Genomic DNA, 25504 nt, shown 5'->3' on the forward strand with positions numbered 1-25504 from the left:
ACAAGAAAGACGCTTCAAGTCGTGCTCTTCGCTGCCCCCGCTGCTGCCAAGTGGTGCGGCGCACGATGATGTCCACTTTATGTAGGCTCCGATGGCCCCTGGTGGCGGTACAGTGGTGCAGATTCCAGGAAATACTGTTGCCACAACCCCAACGTAGGCACGTGGATCCGCGGCAAACAGCAGCTGTGACTTGTTTGATGGGCTTATCTGCAGTTACAAGAAAGACGCTTCAAGTCGTGCTCTTCGCTGCCCCCGCTGCTGCCAAGTGGTGCGGCGCACGATGATGTCCACGTTATGTAGGCTTCGATGGCCCCTGGTGGCGGTACAGTGGTGCAGATTCCAGGAAATACTGTTGCCACACCCCCAACGTAGGCACGTGGATCCGCAGCAAACAGCAGCTGTGACTTGTTTGATGGGCTTATCTGCTGTTACAAGAAAGACGCTTCAAGTCGTGCTCTTCGCTGCCCCCGCTGCTGCCAAGTGGTGCGGCGCACGATGATGTCCACTTTATGTAGGCTTCGATGGCCCCTGGTGGCGGTACAGTGGTGCAGATTCCAGGAAATACTGTTGCCACACCCCCAACGTAGGCACGTGGATCCGCGGCAAACAACAGCTGTGACTTGTTTGATGGGCTTATCTGCTGTTACAAGAAAGACGCTTCAAGTCGCGCTCTTCGCTGCCCCCGCTGCTGCCAAGTGGTGCGGCGCACGATGATGTCCACGTTATGTAGGCTTCGATGGCCCCTGGTGGCGGTACAGTGGTGCAGATTCCAGGAAATACTGTTGCCACACCCCCAACGTAGGCACGTGGATCCGCGGCAAACAGCAGCTGTGACTTGTTCGATGGGCTTATCTGCGGTTACAAGAAAGACGCTTCAAGTCGTGCTCTTCGCTGCCCCCGCTGCTGCCAAGTGGTGCGGCGCACGATGATGTCCACTTTATGTAGGCTCCGATGGCCCCTGGTGGCGGTACAGTGGTGCAGATTCCAGGAAATACTGTTGCCACACCACCAACGTAGGCACGTGGATCCGCGGCAAACAGCAGCTGTGACTTGTTTGATGGGCTTATCTGCGGTTACAAGAAAGACGCTTCAAGTCGTGCTCTTCGCTGCCCCCGCTGCTGCCAAGTGGTGCGGCGCACGATGATGTCCACTTTATGTAGGCTTCGATGGCCCCTGGTGGCGGTACAGTGGTGCAGATTCCAGGAAATACTGTTGCCACACCCCCAACGTAGGCACGTGGATCCGCGGCAAACAGCAGCTGTGACTTGTTTGATGGGCTTATCTGCGGTTACAAGAAAGACGCTTCAAGTCGTGCTCTTCGCTGCCCCCGCTGCTGCCAAGTGGTGCGGCGCACGATGATGTCCACTTTATGTAGGCTTCGATGGCCCCTGGTGGCGGTACAGTGGTGCAGATTCCAGGAAATACTGTTGCCACACCCCCAACGTAGGCACGTGGATCCGCGGCAAACAGCAGCTGTGACTTGTTTGATGGGCTTATCTGCGGTTACAAGAAAGACGCTTCAAGTCGTGCTCTTCGCTGCCCCCGCTGCTGCCAAGTGGTGCGGCGCACGATGATGTCCACTTTATGTAGGCTCCGATGGCCCCTGGTGGCGGTACAGTGGTGCAGATTCCAGGAAATACTGTTGCCACACCCCCAACGTAGGCACGTGGATCCGCGGCAAACAGCAGCTGTGACTTGTTTGATGGGCTTAGCTGCGGTTACAAGAAAGACGCTTCAAGTCGTGCTCTTCGCTGCCCCCGCTGCTGCCAAGTGGTGCGGCCCACGATGATGTCCACTTTATGTAGGCTTCGATGGCCCCTGGTGGCGGTACAGTGGTGCAGATTCCAGGAAATACTGTTGCCACACCCCCAACGTAGGCACGTGGATCCGCGGCAAACAGCAGCTGTGACTTGTTTGATGGGCTTATCTGCTGTTACAAGAAAGACGCTTCAAGTCGTGCTCTTCGCTGCCCCCGCTGCTGCCAAGTGGTGCGGCGCACGATGATGTCCACGTTATGTAGGCTTCGATGGCCCCTGGTGGCGGTACAGTGGTGCAGATTCCAGGAAATACTGTTGCCACACCCCCAACGTAGGCACGTGGATCCGCGGCAAACAGCAGCTGTGACTTGTTCGATGGGCTTATCTGCGGTTACAAGAAAGACGCTTCAAGTCGTGCTCTTCGCTGCCCCCGCTGCTGCCAAGTGGTGCGGCGCACGATGATGTCCACTTTATGTAGGCTCCGATGGCCCCTGGTGGCGGTACAGTGGTGCAGATTCCAGGAAATACTGTTGCCACACCACCAACGTAGGCACGTGGATCCGCGGCAAACAGCAGCTGTGACTTGTTTGATGGGCTTATCTGCGGTTACAAGAAAGACGCTTCAAGTCGTGCTCTTCGCTGCCCCCGCTGCTGCCAAGTGGTGCGGCGCACGATGATGTCCACTTTATGTAGGCTTCGATGGCCCCTGGTGGCGGTACAGTGGTGCAGATTCCAGGAAATACTGTTACCACACCCCCAACGTAGGCACGTGGATCCGCGGCAAACAGCAGCTGTGACTTGTTTGATGGGCTTATCTGCGGTTACAAGAAAGACGCTTCAAGTCGTGCTCTTCGCTGCCCCCGCTGCTGCCAAGTGGTGCGGCGCACGATGATGTCCACTTTATGTAGGCTTCGATGGCCCCTGGTGGCCGTACAGTGGTGCAGATTCCAGGAAATACTGTTGCCACACCCCCAACGTAGGCACGTGGATCCGCGGCAAACAGCAGCTGTGACTTGTTTGATGGGCTTATCTGCGGTTACAAGAAAGACGCTTCAAGTCGTGCTCTTCGCTGCCCCCGCTGCTGCCAAGTGGTGCGGCGCACGATGATGTCCACGTTATGTAGGCTTCGATGGCCCCTGGTGGCGGTACAGTGGTGCAGATTCCAGGAAATACTGTTGCCACACCCCCAACGTAGGCACGTGGATCCGCAGCAAACAGCAGCTGTGACTTGTTTGATGGGCTTAGCTGCGGTTACAAGAAAGACGCTTCAAGTCGTGCTCTTCGCTGCCCCCGCTGCTGCCAAGTGGTGCGGCCCACGATGATGTCCACTTTATGTAGGCTTCGATGGCCCCTGGTGGCGGTACAGTGGTGCAGATTCCAGGAAATACTGTTGCCACACCCCCAACGTAGGCACGTGGATCCGCGGCAAACAGCAGCTGTGACTTGTTTGATGGGCTTATCTGCTGTTACAAGAAAGACGCTTCAAGTCGTGCTCTTCGCTGCCCCCGCTGCTGCCAAGTGGTGCGGCGCACGATGATGTCCACGTTATGTAGGCTTCGATGGCCCCTGGTGGCGGTACAGTGGTGCAGATTCCAGGAAATACTGTTGCCACACCCCCAACGTAGGCACGTGGATCCGCGGCAAACAGCAGCTGTGACTTGTTCGATGGGCTTATCTGCGGTTACAAGAAAGACGCTTCAAGTCGTGCTCTTCGCTGCCCCCGCTGCTGCCAAGTGGTGCGGCGCACGATGATGTCCACTTTATGTAGGCTTCGATGGCCCCTGGTGGCGGTACAGTGGTGCAGATTCCAGGAAATACTGTTGCCACACCCCCAACCTAGGCACGTGGATCCGCGGCAAACAGCAGCTGTGACTTGTTTGATGGGCTTATCTGCGGTTACAAGAAAGACGCTTCAAGTCGTGCTCTTCGCTGCCCCCGCTGCTGCCAAGTGGTGCGGCGCACGATGATGTCCACTTTATGTAGGCTCCGATGGCCCCTGGTGGCGGTACAGTGGTGCAGATTCCAGGAAATACTGTTGCCACACCCCCAACGTAGGCACGTGGATCCGCGGCAAACAGCAGCTGTGACTTGTTTGATGGGCTTATCTGCGGTTACAAGAAAGACGCTTCAAGTCGTGCTCTTCGCTGCCCCCGCTGCTGCCAAGTGGTGCGGCGCACGATGATGTCCACTTTATGTAGGCTCCGATGGCCCCTGGTGGCGGTACAGTGGTGCAGATTCCAGGAAATACTGTTGCCACACCCCCAACGTAGGCACGTGGATCCGCGGCAAACAGCAGCTGTGACTTGTTTGATGGGCTTAGCTGCGGTTACAAGAAAGACGCTTCAAGTCGTGCTCTTCGCTGCCCCCGCTGCTGCCAAGTGGTGCGGCCCACGATGATGTCCACTTTATGTAGGCTTCGATGGCCCCTGGTGGCGGTACAGTGGTGCAGATTCCAGGAAATACTGTTGCCACACCCCCAACGTAGGCACGTGGATCCGCGGCAAACAGCAGCTGTGACTTGTTTGATGGGCTTATCTGCTGTTACAAGAAAGACGCTTCAAGTCGTGCTCTTCGCTGCCCCCGCTGCTGCCAAGTGGTGCGGCGCACGATGATGTCCACGTTATGTAGGCTTCGATGGCCCCTGGTGGCGGTACAGTGGTGCAGATTCCAGGAAATACTGTTGCCACACCCCCAACGTAGGCACGTGGATCCGCGGCAAACAGCAGCTGTGACTTGTTCGATGGGCTTATCTGCGGTTACAAGAAAGACGCTTCAAGTCGTGCTCTTCGCTGCCCCCGCTGCTGCCAAGTGGTGCGGCGCACGATGATGTCCACTTTATGTAGGCTCCGATGGCCCCTGGTGGCGGTACAGTGGTGCAGATTCCAGGAAATACTGTTGCCACACCACCAACGTAGGCACGTGGATCCGCGGCAAACAGCAGCTGTGACTTGTTTGATGGGCTTATCTGCGGTTACAAGAAAGACGCTTCAAGTCGTGCTCTTCGCTGCCCCCGCTGCTGCCAAGTGGTGCGGCGCACGATGATGTCCACTTTATGTAGGCTTCGATGGCCCCTGGTGGCGGTACAGTGGTGCAGATTCCAGGAAATACTGTTGCCACACCCCCAACGTAGGCACGTGGATCCGCGGCAAACAGCAGCTGTGACTTGTTTGATGGGCTTATCTGCGGTTACAAGAAAGACGCTTCAAGTCGTGCTCTTCGCTGCCCCCGCTGCTGCCAAGTGGTGCGGCGCACGATGATGTCCACTTTATGTAGGCTTCGATGGCCCCTGGTGGCGGTACAGTGGTGCAGATTCCAGGAAATACTGTTGCCACACCCCCAACGTAGGCACGTGGATCCGCGGCAAACAGCAGCTGTGACTTGTTTGATGGGCTTATCTGCGGTTACAAGAAAGACGCTTCAAGTCGTGCTCTTCGCTGCCCCCGCTGCTGCCAAGTGGTGCGGCGCACGATGATGTCCACTTTATGTAGGCTCCGATGGCCCCTGGTGGCGGTACAGTGGTGCAGATTCCAGGAAATACTGTTGCCACACCCCCAACGTAGGCACGTGGATCCGCGGCAAACAGCAGCTGTGACTTGTTTGATGGGCTTAGCTGCGGTTACAAGAAAGACGCTTCAAGTCGTGCTCTTCGCTGCCCCCGCTGCTGCCAAGTGGTGCGGCCCACGATGATGTCCACTTTATGTAGGCTTCGATGGCCCCTGGTGGCGGTACAGTGGTGCAGATTCCAGGAAATACTGTTGCCACACCCCCAACGTAGGCACGTGGATCCGCGGCAAACAGCAGCTGTGACTTGTTTGATGGGCTTATCTGCTGTTACAAGAAAGACGCTTCAAGTCGTGCTCTTCGCTGCCCCCGCTGCTGCCAAGTGGTGCGGCGCACGATGATGTCCACGTTATGTAGGCTTCGATGGCCCCTGGTGGCGGTACAGTGGTGCAGATTCCAGGAAATACTGTTGCCACACCCCCAACGTAGGCACGTGGATCCGCGGCAAACAGCAGCTGTGACTTGTTCGATGGGCTTATCTGCGGTTACAAGAAAGACGCTTCAAGTCGTGCTCTTCGCTGCCCCCGCTGCTGCCAAGTGGTGCGGCGCACGATGATGTCCACTTTATGTAGGCTTCGATGGCCCCTGGTGGCGGTACAGTGGTGCAGATTCCAGGAAATACTGTTGCCACACCCCCAACCTAGGCACGTGGATCCGCGGCAAACAGCAGCTGTGACTTGTTTGATGGGCTTATCTGCGGTTACAAGAAAGACGCTTCAAGTCGTGCTCTTCGCTGGCCCCGCTGCTGCCAAGTGGTGCGGCGCACGATGTCCACTTTATGTAGGCTTCGATGGCCCCTGGTGGCGGTACAGTGGTGCAGATTCCAGGAAATACTGTTGCCACATCCCCAACGTAGGCACGTGGATCCGCGGCAAACAGCAGCTGTGACTTGTTCGATGGGCTTATCTGCGGTTACAAGAAAGACGCTTCAAGTCGTGCTCTTCGCTGCCCCCGCTGCTGCCAAGTGGTGCGGCGCACGATGATGTCCACTTTATGTAGGCTCCGATGGCCCCTGGTGGCGGTACAGTGGTGCAGATTCCAGGAAATACTGTTGCCACACCACCAACGTAGGCACGTGGATCCGCGGCAAACAGCAGCTGTGACTTGTTTGATGGGCTTATCTGCGGTTACAAGAAAGACGCTTCAAGTCGTGCTCTTCGCTGCCCCCGCTGCTGCCAAGTGGTGCGGCGCACGATGATGTCCACGTTATGTAGGCTCCGATGGCCCCTGGTGGCGGTACAGTGGTGCAGATTCCAGGAAATACTGTTGCCACACCCCCAACGTAGGCACGTGGATCCGCGGCAAACAGCAGCTGTGACTTGTTTGATGGGCTTATCTGCGGTTACAAGAAAGACGCTTCAAGTCGTGCTCTTCGCTGCCCCCGCTGCTGCCAAGTGGTGCGGCGCACGATGATGTCCACTTTATGTAGGCTCCGATGGCCCCTGGTGGCGGTACAGTGGTGCAGATTCCAGGAAATACTGTTGCCACACCCCCAACGTAGGCACGTGGATCCGCGGCAAACAGCAGCTGTGACTTGTTTGATGGGCTTATCTGCGGTTACAAGAAAGACGCTTCAAGTCGTGCTCTTCGCTGGCCCCGCTGCTGCCAAGTGGTGCGGCGCACGATGTCCACTTTATGTAGGCTTCGATGGCCCCTGGTGGCGGTACAGTGGTGCAGATTCCAGGAAATACTGTTGCCACATCCCCAACGTAGGCACGTGGATCCGCGGCAAACAGCAGCTGTGACTTGTTCGATGGGCTTATCTGCGGTTACAAGAAAGACGCTTCAAGTCGTGCTCTTCGCTGCCCCCGCTGCTGCCAAGTGGTGCGGCGCACGATGATGTCCACTTTATGTAGGCTCCGATGGCCCCTGGTGGCGGTACAGTGGTGCAGATTCCAGGAAATACTGTTGCCACACCACCAACGTAGGCACGTGGATCCGCGGCAAACAGCAGCTGTGACTTGTTTGATGGGCTTATCTGCGGTTACAAGAAAGACGCTTCAAGTCGTGCTCTTCGCTGCCCCCGCTGCTGCCAAGTGGTGCGGCGCACGATGATGTCCACGTTATGTAGGCTCCGATGGCCCCTGGTGGCGGTACAGTGGTGCAGATTCCAGGAAATACTGTTGCCACACCCCCAACGTAGGCACGTGGATCCGCGGCAAACAGCAGCTGTGACTTGTTTGATGGGCTTATCTGCGGTTACAAGAAAGACGCTTCAAGTCGTGCTCTTCGCTGCCCCCGCTGCTGCCAAGTGGTGCGGCGCACGATGATGTCCACTTTATGTAGGCTCCGATGGCCCCTGGTGGCGGTACAGTGGTGCAGATTCCAGGAAATACTGTTGCCACACCCCCAACGTAGGCACGTGGATCCGCGGCAAACAGCAGCTGTGACTTGTTTGATGGGCTTATCTGCGGTTACAAGAAAGACGCTTCAAGTCGTGCTCTTCGCTGCCCCCGCTGCTGCCAAGTGGTGCGGCGCACGATGATGTCCACTTTATGTAGGCTTCGATGGCCCCTGGTGGCGGTACAGTGGTGCAGATTCCAGGAAATACTGTTGCCACACCACCAACGTAGGCACGTGGATCCGCGGCAAACAGCAGCTGTGACTTGTTTGATGGGCTTATCTGCGGTTACAAGAAAGACGCTTCAAGTCGTGCTCTTCGCTGCCCCCGCTGCTGCCAAGTGGTGCGGCGCACGATGATGTCCACTTTATGTAGGCTTCGATGGCCCCTGGTGGCGGTACAGTGGTGCAGATTCCAGGAAATACTGTTGCCACACCACCAACGTAGGCACGTGGATCCGCGGCAAACAGCAGCTGTGACTTGTTTGATGGGCTTATCTGCGGTTACAAGAAAGACGCTTCAAGTCGTGCTCTTCGCTGCCCCCGCTGCTGCCAAGTGGCGCGGCGCACGATGATGTCCACTTTATGTAGGCTTCGATGGCCCCTGGTGGCGGTACAGTGGTGCAGATTCCAGGAAATACTGTTGCCACACCACCAACGTAGGCACGTGGATCCGCGGCAAACAGCAGCTGTGACTTGTTTGATGGGCTTATCTGCGGTTACAAGAAAGACGCTTCAAGTCGTGCTCTTCGCTGCCCCCGCTGCTGCCAAGTGGTGCGGCGCACGATGATGTCCACTTTATGTAGGCTTCGATGGCCCCTGGTGGCGGTACAGTGGTGCAGATTCCAGGAAATACTGTTGCCACACCACCAACGTAGGCACGTGGATCCGCGGCAAACAGCAGCTGTGACTTGTTTGATGGGCTTATCTGCGGTTACAAGAAAGACGCTTCAAGTCGTGCTCTTCGCTGCCCCCGCTGCTGCCAAGTGGCGCGGCGCACGATGATGTCCACTTTATGTAGGCTTCGATGGCCCCTGGTGGCGGTACAGTGGTGCAGATTCCAGGAAATACTGTTGCCACACCACCAACGTAGGCACGTGGATCCGCGGCAAACAGCAGCTGTGACTTGTTTGATGGGCTTATCTGCGGTTACAAGAAAGACGCTTCAAGTCGTGCTCTTCGCTGCCCCCGCTGCTGCCAAGTGGTGCGGCGCACGATGATGTCCACGTTATGTAGGCTTCGATGGCCCCTGGTGGCGGTACAGTGGTGCAGATTCCAGGAAATACTGTTGCCACACCACCAACGTAGGCACGTGGATCCGCGGCAAACAGCAGCTGTGACTTGTTTGATGGGCTTATCTGCGGTTACAAGAAAGACGCTTCAAGTCGTGCTCTTCGCTGCCCCCGCTGCTGCCAAGTGGCGCGGCGCACGATGATGTCCACTTTATGTAGGCTCCGATGGCCCCTGGTGGCGGTACAGTGGTGCAGATTCTAGGAAATACTGTTGCCACACCCCCAACGTAGGCACGTGGATCCGCGGCAAACAGCAGCTGTGACTTGTTTGATGGGCTTATCTGCGGTTACAAGAAAGACGCTTCAAGTCGTGCTCTTCGCTGCCCCCGCTGCTGCCAAGTGGTGCGGCGCACGATGATGTCCACTTTATGTAGGCTCCGATGGCCCCTGGTGGCGGTACAGTGGTGCAGATTCCAGGAAATACTGTTGCCACACCCCCAACGTAGGCACGTGGATCCGCGGCAAACAGCAGCTGTGACTTGTTTGATGGGCTTATCTGCGGTTACAAGAAAGACGCTTCAAGTCGTGCTCTTCGCTGCCCCCGCTGCTGCCAAGTGGTGCGGCGCACGATGATGTCCACTTTATGTAGGCTTCGATGGCCCCTGGTGGCGGTACAGTGGTGCAGATTCCAGGAAATACTGTTGCCACACCCCCAACGTAGGCACGTGGATCCGCGGCAAACAGCAGCTGTGACTTGTTTGATGGGCTTATCTGCGGTTACAAGAAAGACGCTTCAAGTCGTGCTCTTCGCTGCCCCCGCTGCTGCCAAGTGGTGCGGCGCACGATGATGTCCACTTTATGTAGGCTTCGATGGCCCCTGGTGGCGGTACAGTGGTGCAGATTCCAGGAAATACTGTTGCCACACCCCCAACGTAGGCACGTGGATCCGCGGCAAACAGCAGCTGTGACTTGTTCGATGGGCTTATCTGCGGTTACAAGAAAGACGCTTCAAGTCGTGCTCTTCGCTGCCCCCGCTGCTGCCAAGTGGTGCGGCGCACGATGATGTCCACTTTATGTAGGCTCCGATGGCCCCTGGTGGCGGTACAGTGGTGCAGATTCCAGGAAATACTGTTGCCACACCCCCAACGTAGGCACGTGGATCTGCGGCAAACAGCAGCTGTGACTTGTTTGATGGGCTTATCTGCGGTTACAAGAAAGACGCTTCAAGTCGTGCTCTTCGCTGCCCCCGCTGCTGCCAAGTGGTGCGGCGCACGATGATGTCCACTTTATGTAGGCTTCGATGGCCCCTGGTGGCGGTACAGTGGTGCAGATTCCAGGAAATACTGTTGCCACACCCCCAACCTAGGCACGTGGATCCGCGGCAAACAGCAGCTGTGACTTGTTTGATGGGCTTATCTGCGGTTACAAGAAAGACGCTTCAAGTCGTGCTCTTCGCTGGCCCCGCTGCTGCCAAGTGGTGCGGCGCACGATGTCCACTTTATGTAGGCTTCGATGGCCCCTGGTGGCGGTACAGTGGTGCAGATTCCAGGAAATACTGTTGCCACATCCCCAACGTAGGCACGTGGATCCGCGGCAAACAGCAGCTGTGACTTGTTTGATGGGCTTATCTGCGGTTACAAGAAAGACGCTTCAAGTCGTGCTCTTCGCTGCCCCCGCTGCTGCCAAGTGGTGCGGCGCACGATGATGTCCACTTTATGTAGGCTCCGATGGCCCCTGGTGGCGGTACAGTGGTGCAGATTCCAGGAAATACTGTTGCCACAACCCCAACGTAGGCACGTGGATCCGCGGCAAACAGCAGCTGTGACTTGTTTGATGGGCTTATCTGCAGTTACAAGAAAGACGCTTCAAGTCGTGCTCTTCGCTGCCCCCGCTGCTGCCAAGTGGTGCGGCGCACGATGATGTCCACGTTATGTAGGCTTCGATGGCCCCTGGTGGCGGTACAGTGGTGCAGATTCCAGGAAATACTGTTGCCACACCCCCAACGTAGGCACGTGGATCCGCAGCAAACAGCAGCTGTGACTTGTTTGATGGGCTTATCTGCTGTTACAAGAAAGACGCTTCAAGTCGTGCTCTTCGCTGCCCCCGCTGCTGCCAAGTGGTGCGGCGCACGATGATGTCCACTTTATGTAGGCTTCGATGGCCCCTGGTGGCGGTACAGTGGTGCAGATTCCAGGAAATACTGTTGCCACACCCCCAACGTAGGCACGTGGATCCGCGGCAAACAGCAGCTGTGACTTGTTTGATGGGCTTATCTGCTGTTACAAGAAAGACGCTTCAAGTCGCGCTCTTCGCTGCCCCCGCTGCTGCCAAGTGGTGCGGCGCACGATGATGTCCACGTTATGTAGGCTTCGATGGCCCCTGGTGGCGGTACAGTGGTGCAGATTCCAGGAAATACTGTTGCCACACCCCCAACGTAGGCACGTGGATCCGCGGCAAACAGCAGCTGTGACTTGTTCGATGGGCTTATCTGCGGTTACAAGAAAGACGCTTCAAGTCGTGCTCTTCGCTGCCCCCGCTGCTGCCAAGTGGTGCGGCGCACGATGATGTCCACTTTATGTAGGCTCCGATGGCCCCTGGTGGCGGTACAGTGGTGCAGATTCCAGGAAATACTGTTGCCACACCCCCAACGTAGGCACGTGGATCCGCGGCAAACAGCAGCTGTGACTTGTTTGATGGGCTTATCTGCGGTTACAAGAAAGACGCTTCAAGTCGTGCTCTTCGCTGCCCCCGCTGCTGCCAAGTGGTGCGGCGCACGATGATGTCCACTTTATGTAGGCTTCGATGGCCCCTGGTGGCGGTACAGTGGTGCAGATTCCAGGAAATACTGTTGCCACACCCCCAACGTAGGCACGTGGATCTGCGGCAAACAGCAGCTGTGACTTGTTTGATGGGCTTATCTGCGGTTACAAGAAAGACGCTTCAAGTCGTGCTCTTCGCTGCCCCCGCTGCTGCCAAGTGGTGCGGCGCACGATGATGTCCACTTTATGTAGGCTTCGATGGCCCCTGGTGGCGGTACAGTGGTGCAGATTCCAGGAAATACTGTTGCCACACCCCCAACCTAGGCACGTGGATCCGCGGCAAACAGCAGCTGTGACTTGTTTGATGGGCTTATCTGCGGTTACAAGAAAGACGCTTCAAGTCGTGCTCTTCGCTGGCCCCGCTGCTGCCAAGTGGTGCGGCGCACGATGTCCACTTTATGTAGGCTTCGATGGCCCCTGGTGGCGGTACAGTGGTGCAGATTCCAGGAAATACTGTTGCCACATCCCCAACGTAGGCACGTGGATCCGCGGCAAACAGCAGCTGTGACTTGTTTGATGGGCTTATCTGCGGTTACAAGAAAGACGCTTCAAGTCGTGCTCTTCGCTGCCCCCGCTGCTGCCAAGTGGTGCGGCGCACGATGATGTCCACTTTATGTAGGCTCCGATGGCCCCTGGTGGCGGTACAGTGGTGCAGATTCCAGGAAATACTGTTGCCACAACCCCAACGTAGGCACGTGGATCCGCGGCAAACAGCAGCTGTGACTTGTTTGATGGGCTTATCTGCAGTTACAAGAAAGACGCTTCAAGTCGTGCTCTTCGCTGCCCCCGCTGCTGCCAAGTGGTGCGGCGCACGATGATGTCCACGTTATGTAGGCTTCGATGGCCCCTGGTGGCGGTACAGTGGTGCAGATTCCAGGAAATACTGTTGCCACACCCCCAACGTAGGCACGTGGATCCGCAGCAAACAGCAGCTGTGACTTGTTTGATGGGCTTATCTGCTGTTACAAGAAAGACGCTTCAAGTCGTGCTCTTCGCTGCCCCCGCTGCTGCCAAGTGGTGCGGCGCACGATGATGTCCACTTTATGTAGGCTTCGATGGCCCCTGGTGGCGGTACAGTGGTGCAGATTCCAGGAAATACTGTTGCCACACCCCCAACGTAGGCACGTGGATCCGCGGCAAACAGCAGCTGTGACTTGTTTGATGGGCTTATCTGCGGTTACAAGAAAGACGCTTCAAGTCGTGCTCTTCGCTGCCCCCGCTGCTGCCAAGTGGTGCGGCGCACGATGATGTCCACTTTATGTAGGCTTCGATGGCCCCTGGTGGCGGTACAGTGGTGCAGATTCCAGGAAATACTGTTGCCACACCCCCAACGTAGGCACGTGGATCCGCGGCAAACAGCAGCTGTGACTTGTTTGATGGGCTTATCTGCGGTTACAAGAAAGACGCTTCAAGTCGTGCTCTTCGCTGCCCCCGCTGCTGCCAAGTGGTGCGGCGCACGATGATGTCCACTTTATGTAGGCTTCGATGGCCCCTGGTGGCCGTACAGTGGTGCAGATTCCAGGAAATACTGTTGCCACACCCCCAACGTAGGCACGTGGATCCGCGGCAAACAGCAGCTGTGACTTGTTTGATGGGCTTATCTGCGGTTACAAGAAAGACGCTTCAAGTCGTGCTCTTCGCTGCCCCCGCTGCTGCCAAGTGGTGCGGCGCACGATGATGTCCACGTTATGTAGGCTTCGATGGCCCCTGGTGGCGGTACAGTGGTGCAGATTCCAGGAAATACTGTTGCCACACCCCCAACGTAGGCACGTGGATCCGCAGCAAACAGCAGCTGTGACTTGTTTGATGGGCTTATCTGCTGTTACAAGAAAGACGCTTCAAGTCGTGCTCTTCGCTGCCCCCGCTGCTGCCAAGTGGTGCGGCGCACGATGATGTCCACTTTATGTAGGCTTCGATGGCCCCTGGTGGCGGTACAGTGGTGCAGATTCCAGGAAATACTGTTGCCACACCCCCAACGTAGGCACGTGGATCCGCGGCAAACAGCAGCTGTGACTTGTTCGATGGGCTTATCTGCGGTTACAAGAAAGACGCTTCAAGTCGTGCTCTTCGCTGCCCCCGCTGCTGCCAAGTGGTGCGGCGCACGATGATGTCCACTTTATGTAGGCTCCGATGGCCCCTGGTGGCGGTACAGTGGTGAAGATTCCAGGAAATACTGTTGCCACACCACCAACGTAGGCACGTGGATCCGCGGCAAACAGCAGCTGTGACTTGTTTGATGGGCTTATCTGCGGTTACAAGAAAGACGCTTCAAGTCGTGCTCTTCGCTGCCCCCGCTGCTGCCAAGTGGTGCGGCGCACGATGATGTCCACTTTATGTAGGCTCCGATGGCCCCTGGTGGAGGTACAGTGGTGCAGATTCCAGGAAATACTGCTGACACACCCCCAACGTAGGCACGTGGATCCGCGGCAAACAGCAGCTGTGACTTGTTTGATGGGCTTATCTGCGGTTACAAGAAAGACGCCTCAAGTCGTGCTCTTCGCTGCCCCCGCTGCTGCCAAGTGGTGCGGCGCACGATGATGTCCACTTTATGTAGGCTTCGATGGCCCCTGGTGGCGGTACAGTGGTGCAGATTCCAGGAAATACTGTTGCCACACCCCCAACGTAGGCACGTGGATCCGCGGCAAACAGCAGCTGTGACTTGTTTGATGGGCTTATCTGCGGTTACAAGAAAGACGCTTCAAGTCGTGCTCTTCGCTGCCCCCGCTGCTGCCAAGTGGTGCGGCGCACGATGATGTCCACTTTATGTAGGCTTCGATGGCCCCTGGTGGCGGTACAGTGGTGCAGATTCCAGGAAATACTGTTGCCACACCCCCAACGTAGGCACGTGGATCCGCGGCAAACAGCAGCTGTGACTTGTTTGATGGGCTTATGTGCGGTTACAAGAAAGACGCTTCAAGTCGTGCTCTTCGCTGCCCCCGCTGCTGCCAAGTGGTGCGGCGCACGATGATGTCCACTTTATGTAGGCTCCGATGGCCCCTGGTGGCAGTACAGTGGTGCAGATTCCAGGAAATACTGTTGCCACACCCCCAACGTAGGCACGTGGATCCGCGGCAAACAGCAGCTGTGACTTGTTTGATGGGCTTATCTGCGGTTACAAGAAAGACGCTTCAAGTCGTGCTCTTCGCTGCCCCCGCTGCTGCCAAGTGGTGCGGTGCACGATGATGTCCACTTTATGTAGGCTTCGATGGCCCCTGGTGGCGGTACAGTGGTGCAGATTCCAGGAAATACTGTTGCCACACCCCCAACGTAGGCACGTGGATCCGCGGCAAACAGCAGCTGTGACTTGTTTGATGGGCTTATCTGCGGTTACAAGAAAGACGCTTCAAGTCGTGCTCTTCGCTGCCCCCGCAGCTGCCAAGTGGTGCGGCGCACGATGATGTCCACTTTACGTAGGCTCCGATGGCCCCTGGTGGCGGTACAGTGGTGCAGATTCCAGGAAATACTGTTGCCACACCCCCAACGTAGGCACGTGGATCCGCGGCAAGCAGGAGCTGTGACTTGTTTGATGGGCTTATCTGCAGTTACAAGAAAGACGCTTCAAGTCGTGCTCTTCGCTGCCCCCGCTGCTGCCAAGTGGTGCGGCGCACGATGATGTCCACGTTATGTAGGCTTCGATGGCCCCTGGTGGCGGTACAGTGGTGCAGATTCCAGGAAATACTGTTGCCACACCCCCAACGTAGGCACGTGGATCCGCAGCAAACAGCAGCTGTGACTTGTTTGATGGGCTTATCTGCTGTTACAAGAAAGACGCTTCAAGTCGTGCTCTTCGCTGCCCCCGCTGCTGCCAAGTGGTGCGGCGCACGATGATGTCCACTTTATGTAGGCTTCGATGGCCCCTGGTGGCGGTACAGTGGTGCAGATTCCAGGAAATACTGTTGCCACACCCCCAACGTAGGCACGTGGATCCGCGGCAAACAGCAGCTGTGACTTGTTTGATGGGCTTATCTGCTGTTACAAGAAAGACGCTTCAAGTCGCGCTCTTCGCTGCCCCCGCTGCTGCCAAGTGGTGCGGCGCACGATGATGTCCACGTTATGTAGGCTTCGATGGCCCCTGGTGGCGGTACAGTGGTGCAGATTCCAGGAAATACTGTTGCCACACCCCCAACGTAGGCACGTGGATCCGCGGCAAACAGCAGCTGTGACTTGTTCGATGGGCTTATCTGCGGTTACAAGAAAGACGCTTCAAGTCGTGCTCTTCGCTGCCCCCGCTGCTGCCAAGTGGTGCGGCGCACGATGATGTCCACTTTATGTAGGCTCCGATGGCCCCTGGTGGCGGTACAGTGGTGCAGATTCCAGGAAATACTGTTGCCACACCCCCAACGTAGGCACGTGGATCCGCGGCAAACAGCAGCTGTGACTTGTTTGATGGGCTTATCTGCGGTTACAAGAAAGACGCTTCAAGTCGTGCTCTTCGCTGCCCCCGCTGCTGCCAAGTGGTGCGGCGCACGATGATGTCCACTTTATGTAGGCTTCGATGGCCCCTGGTGGCGGTACAGTGGTGCAGATTCCAGGAAATACTGTTGCCACACCCCCAACGTAGGCACGTGGATCTGCGGCAAACAGCAGCTGTGACTTGTTTGATGGGCTTATCTGCGGTTACAAGAAAGACGCTTCAAGTCGTGCTCTTCGCTGCCCCCGCTGCTGCCAAGTGGTGCGGCGCACGATGATGTCCACTTTATGTAGGCTTCGATGGCCCCTGGTGGCGGTACAGTGGTGCAGATTCCAGGAAATACTGTTGCCACACCCCCAACCTAGGCACGTGGATCCGCGGCAAACAGCAGCTGTGACTTGTTTGATGGGCTTATCTGCGGTTACAAGAAAGACGCTTCAAGTCGTGCTCTTCGCTGGCCCCGCTGCTGCCAAGTGGTGCGGCGCACGATGTCCACTTTATGTAGGCTTCGATGGCCCCTGGTGGCGGTACAGTGGTGCAGATTCCAGGAAATACTGTTGCCACATCCCCAACGTAGGCACGTGGATCCGCGGCAAACAGCAGCTGTGACTTGTTTGATGGGCTTATCTGCGGTTACAAGAAAGACGCTTCAAGTCGTGCTCTTCGCTGCCCCCGCTGCTGCCAAGTGGTGCGGCGCACGATGATGTCCACTTTATGTAGGCTCCGATGGCCCCTGGTGGCGGTACAGTGGTGCAGATTCCAGGAAATACTGTTGCCACAACCCCAACGTAGGCACGTGGATCCGCGGCAAACAGCAGCTGTGACTTGTTTGATGGGCTTATCTGCAGTTACAAGAAAGACGCTTCAAGTCGTGCTCTTCGCTGCCCCCGCTGCTGCCAAGTGGTGCGGCGCACGATGATGTCCACGTTATGTAGGCTTCGATGGCCCCTGGTGGCGGTACAGTGGTGCAGATTCCAGGAAATACTGTTGCCACACCCCCAACGTAGGCACGTGGATCCGCAGCAAACAGCAGCTGTGACTTGTTTGATGGGCTTATCTGCTGTTACAAGAAAGACGCTTCAAGTCGTGCTCTTCGCTGCCCCCGCTGCTGCCAAGTGGTGCGGCGCACGATGATGTCCACTTTATGTAGGCTTCGATGGCCCCTGGTGGCGGTACAGTGGTGCAGATTCCAGGAAATACTGTTGCCACACCCCCAACGTAGGCACGTGGATCCGCGGCAAACAGCAGCTGTGACTTGTTTGATGGGCTTATCTGCGGTTACAAGAAAGACGCTTCAAGTCGTGCTCTTCGCTGCCCCCGCTGCTGCCAAGTGGTGCGGCGCACGATGATGTCCACTTTATGTAGGCTTCGATGGCCCCTGGTGGCGGTACAGTGGTGCAGATTCCAGGAAATACTGTTGCCACACCCCCAACGTAGGCACGTGGATCCGCGGCAAACAGCAGCTGTGACTTGTTTGATGGGCTTATCTGCGGTTACAAGAAAGACGCTTCAAGTCGTGCTCTTCGCTGCCCCCGCTGCTGCCAAGTGGTGCGGCGCACGATGATGTCCACTTTATGTAGGCTTCGATGGCCCCTGGTGGCCGTACAGTGGTGCAGATTCCAGGAAATACTGTTGCCACACCCCCAACGTAGGCACGTGGATCCGCGGCAAACAGCAGCTGTGACTTGTTTGATGGGCTTATCTGCGGTTACAAGAAAGACGCTTCAAGTCGTGCTCTTCGCTGCCCCCGCTGCTGCCAAGTGGTGCGGCGCACGATGATGTCCACGTTATGTAGGCTTCGATGGCCCCTGGTGGCGGTACAGTGGTGCAGATTCCAGGAAATACTGTTGCCACACCCCCAACGTAGGCACGTGGATCCGCAGCAAACAGCAGCTGTGACTTGTTTGATGGGCTTATCTGCTGTTACAAGAAAGACGCTTCAAGTCGTGCTCTTCGCTGCCCCCGCTGCTGCCAAGTGGTGCGGCGCACGATGATGTCCACTTTATGTAGGCTTCGATGGCCCCTGGTGGCGGTACAGTGGTGCAGATTCCAGGAAATACTGTTGCCACACCCCCAACGTAGGCACGTGGATCCGCGGCAAACAGCAGCTGTGACTTGTTCGATGGGCTTATCTGCGGTTACAAGAAAGACGCTTCAAGTCGTGCTCTTCGCTGCCCCCGCTGCTGCCAAGTGGTGCGGCGCACGATGATGTCCACTTTATGTAGGCTCCGATGGCCCCTGGTGGCGGTACAGTGGTGAAGATTCCAGGAAATACTGTTGCCACACCACCAACGTAGGCACGTGGATCCGCGGCAAACAGCAGCTGTGACTTGTTTGATGGGCTTATCTGCGGTTACAAGAAAGACGCTTCAAGTCGTGCTCTTCGCTGCCCCCGCTGCTGCCAAGTGGTGCGGCGCACGATGATGTCCACTTTATGTAGGCTTCGATGGCCCCTGGTGGCGGTACAGTGGTGCAGATTCCAGGAAATACTGTTGCCACACCCCCAACGTAGGCACGTGGATCCGCGGCAAACAGCAGCTGTGACTTGTTTGATGGGCTTATCTGCGGTTACAAGAAAGACGCTTCAAGTCGTGCTCTTCGCTGCCCCCGCTGCTGCCAAGTGGTGCGGCGCACGATGATGTCCACTTTATGTAGGCTCCGATGGCCCCTGGTGGAGGTACAGTGGTGCAGATTCCAGGAAATACTGCTGACACACCCCCAACGTAGGCACGTGGATCCGCGGCAAACAGCAGCTGTGACTTGTTTGATGGGCTTATCTGCGGTTACAAGAAAGACGCCTCAAGTCGTGCTCTTCGCTGCCCCCGCTGCTGCCAAGTGGTGCGGCGCACGATGATGTCCACTTTATGTAGGCTTCGATGGCCCCTGGTGGCGGTACAGTGGTGCAGATTCCAGGAAATACTGTTGCCACACCCCCAACGTAGGCACGTGGATCCGCGGCAAACAGCAGCTGTGACTTGTTTGATGGGCTTATCTGCGGTTACAAGAAAGACGCTTCAAGTCGTGCTCTTCGCTGCCCCCGCTGCTGCCAAGTGGTGCGGCGCACGATGATGTCCACTTTATGTAGGCTTCGATGGCCCCTGGTGGCGGTACAGTGGTGCAGATTCCAGGAAATACTGTTGCCACACCCCCAACGTAGGCACGTGGATCCGCGGCAAACAGCAGCTGTGACTTGTTTGATGGGCTTATGTGCGGTTACAAGAAAGACGCTTCAAGTCGTGCTCTTCGCTGCCCCCGCTGCTGCCAAGTGGTGCGGCGCACGATGATGTCCACTTTATGTAGGCTCCGATGGCCCCTGGTGGCAGTACAGTGGTGCAGATTCCAGGAAATACTGTTGCCACACCCCCAACGTAGGCACGTGGATCCGCGGCAAACAGCAGCTGTGACTTGTTTGATGGGCTTATCTGCGGTTACAAGAAAGACGCTTCAAGTCGTGCTCTTCGCTGCCCCCGCTGCTGCCAAGTGGTGCGGTGCACGATGATGTCCACTTTATGTAGGCTTCGATGGCCCCTGGTGGCGGTACAGTGGTGCAGATTCCAGGAAATACTGTTGCCACACCCCCAACGTAGGCACGTGGATCCGCGGCAAACAGCAGCTGTGACTTGTTTGATGGGCTTATCTGCGGTTACAAGAAAGACGCTTCAAGTCGTGCTCTTCGCTGCCCCCGCAGCTGCCAAGTGGTGCGGCGCACGATGATGTCCACTTTACGTAGGCTCCGATGGCCCCTGGTGGCGGTACAGTGGTGCAGATTCCAGGAAATACTGTTGCCACACCCCCAACGTAGGCACGTGGATCCGCGGCAAGCAGGAGCTGTGACTTGTTTGATGGGCTTATCTGCAGTTACAAGAAAGACGCTTCAAGTCGTGCTCTTCGCTGCCCCCGCTGCTGCTAAGTGGTGCGGCGCACGATGATGTCCACTTTATGTAGGCTTCGATGGCCCCTGGTGGCGGTACAGTGGTGCAGATTCCAGGAAATACTGTTGCCACACCCCCAACGTAGGCACGTGGATCCGCGGCAAACAGCAGCTGTGACTTGTTTGATGGGCTTATCTGCGGTTACAAGAAAGACGCTTCAAGTCATGCTCTTCGCTGCCCCCGCTGCTGCCAAGTGGTGCGGCGCACGATGATGTCCACTTTATGTAGGCTTCGATGGCCCCTGGTGGCGGTACAGTGGTGCAGATTCCAGGAAATACTGTTGCCACACCCCCAACGTAGGCACGTGGATCCGCGGCAAACAGCAGCTGTGACTTGTTTGATGGGCTTATCTGCAGTTACAAGAAAGACGCTTCAAGTCGTGCTCTTCGCTGCCCCCGCTGCTGCCAAGTATATTAATGACTTACCTTCAGCAATCACCTCTGACGTACATTTATTTGCAGAGGACTGTGTAATCCTCAGATAAATAACTAACGAAGACGACATCACCCTGCTTCAGGCCGATCTTAATAACGTCAGCAAATGGTGCAACAGGTGCAAATTTCTGAGAGTATCCAGTTCTAACGATAATCTGCCTGTGTACTATTGAATAACGTTACTTTAGAATCGGCTAACTCATATAAGTACTTAAGCCTGCATATAACATCTAAATAAACATGGAATCATCACGTCGAATATATAATTAATCAAGCCAACCGATTGCTGGGATACTTAAGCCGTAACTTTTCTCATGCTCCCTCTCCTTTAAAATTACTACTTTATAAAACCCTGTTACGGCCAAAATTAGAATACGCTGCAGCTATATTGGATCCTTTCCACGAAAACCTTATACATTCTCTTGAACTAATCCAAAACAACGCCACTCGTTTTATTCTTTGGAATTACTACCGTGGTGCGAGCGTTTCTTCAATGAAATCGAATCTGGGTCTTTAACTGCTAGCAACATGTCGAATAATTTCCCGCCTTTCATTTTTTAATAAGCTGTATCAGCACCCTACACTTCATCCAAAATTCATGTCGCTACCATATTACTTATCTCACCGTACTGATCATCATCATAAAGTTAGAATTGGTGCATGTAACACGACACACTTCTTACACTCAATTTTGCCACGTACGTCGAAAGATTGGAATGAACTTCCTTCTGACATTGTTTCCATTATTAACAATGATACTTTTGGAAAAGCACTAGCTAACAATGCATAATAGCAATCATTTGTACGAACTGCTGTTGCTGTTTTCCTTTTTCTTGTTTAATGTTACTTTTATATGTCGGGTTCTATTACTGCATTTATCATACTTTCAGCTAACATTGTACAATTAGCAAATATTGTGTATAAGCTCATGATTTCTTTCCTTCTTATTTGTTGTATAACCCACTACCCTCTCTAATGCCGAAAGGCGCCGAGGGTAAATAAATAAATATTGTAAATAAATCCCATATTCTTCGTTCTCGATGAGAAGTCCTTCCCTTCAACAACGTCCTCAGCGTGGATGAGTTGGACGACGGCATTGACCAGCTACCATCTATTTCATGCCCGACCCCAACTCTTACAACTGGCTGACAGCGGTGAGGCGGACTTTGCGACGTGGTGCTCTGTCTGTGGTGAGTGCTTGGTTCTTGCTTTGACTCTCTAAGCTTCATTTTATGGTTGTTCTGTTTAGAACAGTAGGGAAGCTGGATTGTTGATTGTTAGCTAGGTTGTGTTTAACTAGGTATGTCTAGCGAGCAGGACCAAGGCAGTAAAACAGCAATCATGGAGTTTAGGACACTGTTGAGACGAATTGTTGATTGTTGGTGAGGAACTGGGCCTAGAGGTACACAAGGAAACGCTAAAATGGGAATTACTGAAGCTGACTTCCGAACAGACCAGTGAGGAGGACATTGAAATTGGGTTAGAACTTTTTAGGAAAAGAGAGAGAAGAACGGGACAGAGAGGAACGCGAGAAAGATCGCGAGTTAAGAAAAATGCAACTTGAACTTGAAAGCAAACGTTTGAAGTTGTCTCAAAGAAATGAAGAGGATCTGGGACGATCTAGTGAGGCAGAATCATACCGCATGGACAGGCTGTTAAAGCCATTTGAGGTGGGAACGACATGTTATTGTTCCTAGGCAATTTCGAAAGGACTTGCGAGAAGGTGAACTTCGGTCCGAGTACATGGCCACAGCGGTTGCTGTCTATGTTGCCGTGTGAGGCTGCGGAAGTAATCGCCAGACTTAGTGCACAAGATGCATATGATTATGCGAAGGTTAAGGCTAGTCTTTTGAAGAAGTACCGCCTTTCAGCCAAAGCTTTTCGGCAAAGGTTTAGAAGCACAGGCAAGAAGGATAGCGAGGGGTATCCGGAGTTTGCATATGGCTTAAAGGCAAACCTAGTCGAGTGGTTGAAAAGCGCGGAAGCGTACGAAAGCAGAGGCATGATTATCGAATGCATGCGTCTAGACAAGTTTTACAAAAGCACCCACAATCTGTGAAGCTGTGGGTGCAAAATAGAAGAAATGTAAACACTGTGGAAAGGGCGGCTGAATTAGCCGAAGAGTACGCAACGTGTAGAAAGCTGAACGCCGAGGACGGAAATAGGGACGGTCGAAATGGACCGCGGAAACCATTTCCATTCAAAAAGGGTTCCCAGACTAGACGACCGGAGCCTGCAGACGTGGAGGAAAAGTCCTCAAAAAATAGCCAGGAGAAGTCAAACGGGGAAACCGTACAAAAAGAGCAGAAAAGAAAATTCGGATCTTTTAGACCGATCCGCTGCTATAGGTGCCACAAATTGGGACATATCGCTGTAAACTGCGGGAAGCCTAGCGTAGTGTTCTCCTACGTGGATGAAAAAGACGAGAATATGGAACTTTTAAGCCCATATCTTCACGACCTGCAAGTTAATGGCACATCATGCCAGGTGCTGCGAGACAGTGCCGCCACGATGAAAGTCGTCCATCCGTCTTACGTGACGGTAGATGACTTCACTGGAGAAGTAGCATAGATCAAATAGGTTGTAGAAGAACACAGCGTGTGTCTGCCAATAGACAGTCAAAATCAGTGGACCGTTCGGGGAGCTCGTGACCGAGGCTGCAGTACCCTTACATTTTTGGCGCTGCAGTACCCTTACATTTTTTCGAACCGGTCCGATCAGTTACTGCGTGACAAAGGGCATAAACTGGGAGAGTGCGTATTACAGTCGTTGACGCGAGGCCAAGCTCGTAAAATCGCATCGCTTTCGGCTGAAAATGCAAAAGCTGCTCCAGCGGAAGTAGCAAAAGAGGTAACTTCAAAGAGCGTAGGTTAGGACCTGTTGGTATTCCATAATTGAGCTTTTTTAGCGCACGAAAAGGGACGAAAGACAGTGGCAAGACAGTGAAAGACATTGGTTGCGCTGTGTCCGAGTCTTGCCACTGTCTTTCGTCCCTTTTCGTGCGCTAAAAAACCTCAGGTAACTTCAGTAACCGAATCTAAACTAGACTCGAGGGGCGAAAAGACGGCGGAGGAAAGCCTGCCAGCTGACCAGCTCAATGAGAGCTTATGATTAGTGTTTCAAAGTTCACGCCTGCTGGAAGAGCCAGCTGACGCAATCGCAAGCGAGACAGGGTCGTTACTATCACCGGCCTCAAAGAACTTTGATTGGCTTTTACGTTTGGACAGAGGGTCACTGGCGACCGAGCAAAAGAATGATGACAGCTAAGCTAAATTGCATCACACAGCTAAAGAAGGCATTGCTAGGCGCAACGTGACGATACATGAGAGAGGAGGATTGTTGTATCGGCACTACAGAGATCGAAAGGGTAGGATTTTAGATCAGTTAGTCGTACCTACTCAGTATAGGGAGGACCTTTTGAGTCTCTGTCATGGAAATGGGTGGTCTGGCCACCTAGGCATAAACAAATCAAAGGAAAGATTGCTTATGGAATACTACTGGCCTGGCTGTTTCAGGGACGTAGAAAACTTTGTAAGATCATGCAACGCCTGCCAGCGCTCTGATAAACCAGGAGAGACATGGAAAGCTCCACTGAAGGTAGTGCCCTTAATAACAGAGCCTTTCAGACGACTTGTAATAGACACGGTAGGGCCTCTTCCAAAAACAAAATCGGGCTACAGGTACTTGTTTAGCAGGCTGTGTCCGGTTACAAAGTTTCCAGAAGCAATCCCTCTGAAAGAGCTCAGCTCCACCGAAGTAGTAGACGCGCTTTTGACAGTGTTTGCACGAGTTGGGTGTCCAGCCGAAATTCAGGCAGATCAAAGGTCAGTATTCACGAGCGCACTCACTTCCACATTCTTGCAAAAGTGCGGGGTAAAGTTAACACACAATTCTGTCTATCACTCTCAGTCAAACAGTGTAGAGAGGTGGCATTCAGTGCTTAAGCGAGTGTTGCGTGCGCTCTGTTACAAGCACAAGGAGGACTGGGAGAATTGTCTTCCGGCCACTTTGTTTGCTTTGCGAACGGTTCCTCATGAGGCTACAGGGTTCTCGCCAGCAGAACTAGTGTATGGGAGGACACTTCGTTCTCCACTGAGAATGTTAAGAGAGATGTGGGAGGAAAGAGGAAAGAGTTTAGTACCGAGTACCGACCTCCAACTCTGAAATCAGCCTGGAAGAAGTGGTAAAACATTCGGTAAGCTCGACATAATATTTCTGCGGAAACTCGCAAGGTGGAGAGAAATAATTAATAAAGGGAAATTCAGACATTACTGTTATGTCAAACTCTTGCCTTAGCTTCGTGTTGTCGACAAATTCGACTTCGCCCTGCCTTCTGTTAGCCGCCTGGTTAGCTCAGATGGTAGAGCGGCTGCCCTGGAAAGGCAGTAGTCCCGGGTTCGAGTCCCGGACCAGGACGAATTTTCCTTCAACTGTGAGGCTTTTCCTTCGAGGAACCCGTGTGGGTTTCCTTTTTAGCAATCGCTACGAACGAGTGGATGTCTGATTTTCCCTTTATTAATTACTTCTCTCCACCTTGCGCGTTTCCGCAAAACTAATATGTCAAACTCTTGCCTTTGCTTCGTGTTGTCGACAAATTCAACTTCGCCCTGCCCTCTGCTAGCCGCCTGGTTAGCTCAGATGGTAGAGCGGCTGCCCCGGAAAGGCGGTGGTCCCCGGTTCGAGTCCCGGACCAGGACGAATTTTCCTTCAACTGTGAGGCTTTTCCTTCGAGGAACCCGTGTGGGTTTCCTTTTTAGCAATCGCGACGAACGAGTGGATGTCTGGTTTTCCCTTTATTAATTCGGTAAGCTCGCACGCTTTTAGACCCGAGCAGCTAGATGAGCTAAAAGGGTGTTAGGGGAATATCGGACAGGTAGAACCAAACTAATAACGCATGAAATAGTGTTGACATCAACCGAACCCTCAGATCAAAGTCTTACGGTGTCTCCACGACAGAGAGAAGTTATGGAGGCAGAGATACAGCGCATGCTGGAGTTGGGAGTTATTGAGCCGGCTGA

The 25504-nt window shown here is 54.6% G+C and overlaps 1 non-coding gene across 1 annotated transcript; it reads left to right on the forward strand.

Annotated features, from left to right (window-relative positions):
- Positions 1 to 24828: 24828 nt before the first annotated feature.
- Positions 24829 to 24903, forward strand: TRNAS-GGA (transfer RNA serine (anticodon GGA)). The gene has a single exon. It is a non-coding gene; the product is annotated as a tRNA-Ser (tRNA).
- Positions 24904 to 25504: the final 601 nt, after the last annotated feature.

This window comes from Dermacentor andersoni, chromosome 10 (genome assembly GCF_023375885.2).
Source record: "Dermacentor andersoni chromosome 10, qqDerAnde1_hic_scaffold, whole genome shotgun sequence".
In the NCBI taxonomy this organism is placed as follows: Eukaryota; Metazoa; Arthropoda; class Arachnida; order Ixodida; family Ixodidae; genus Dermacentor; species Dermacentor andersoni.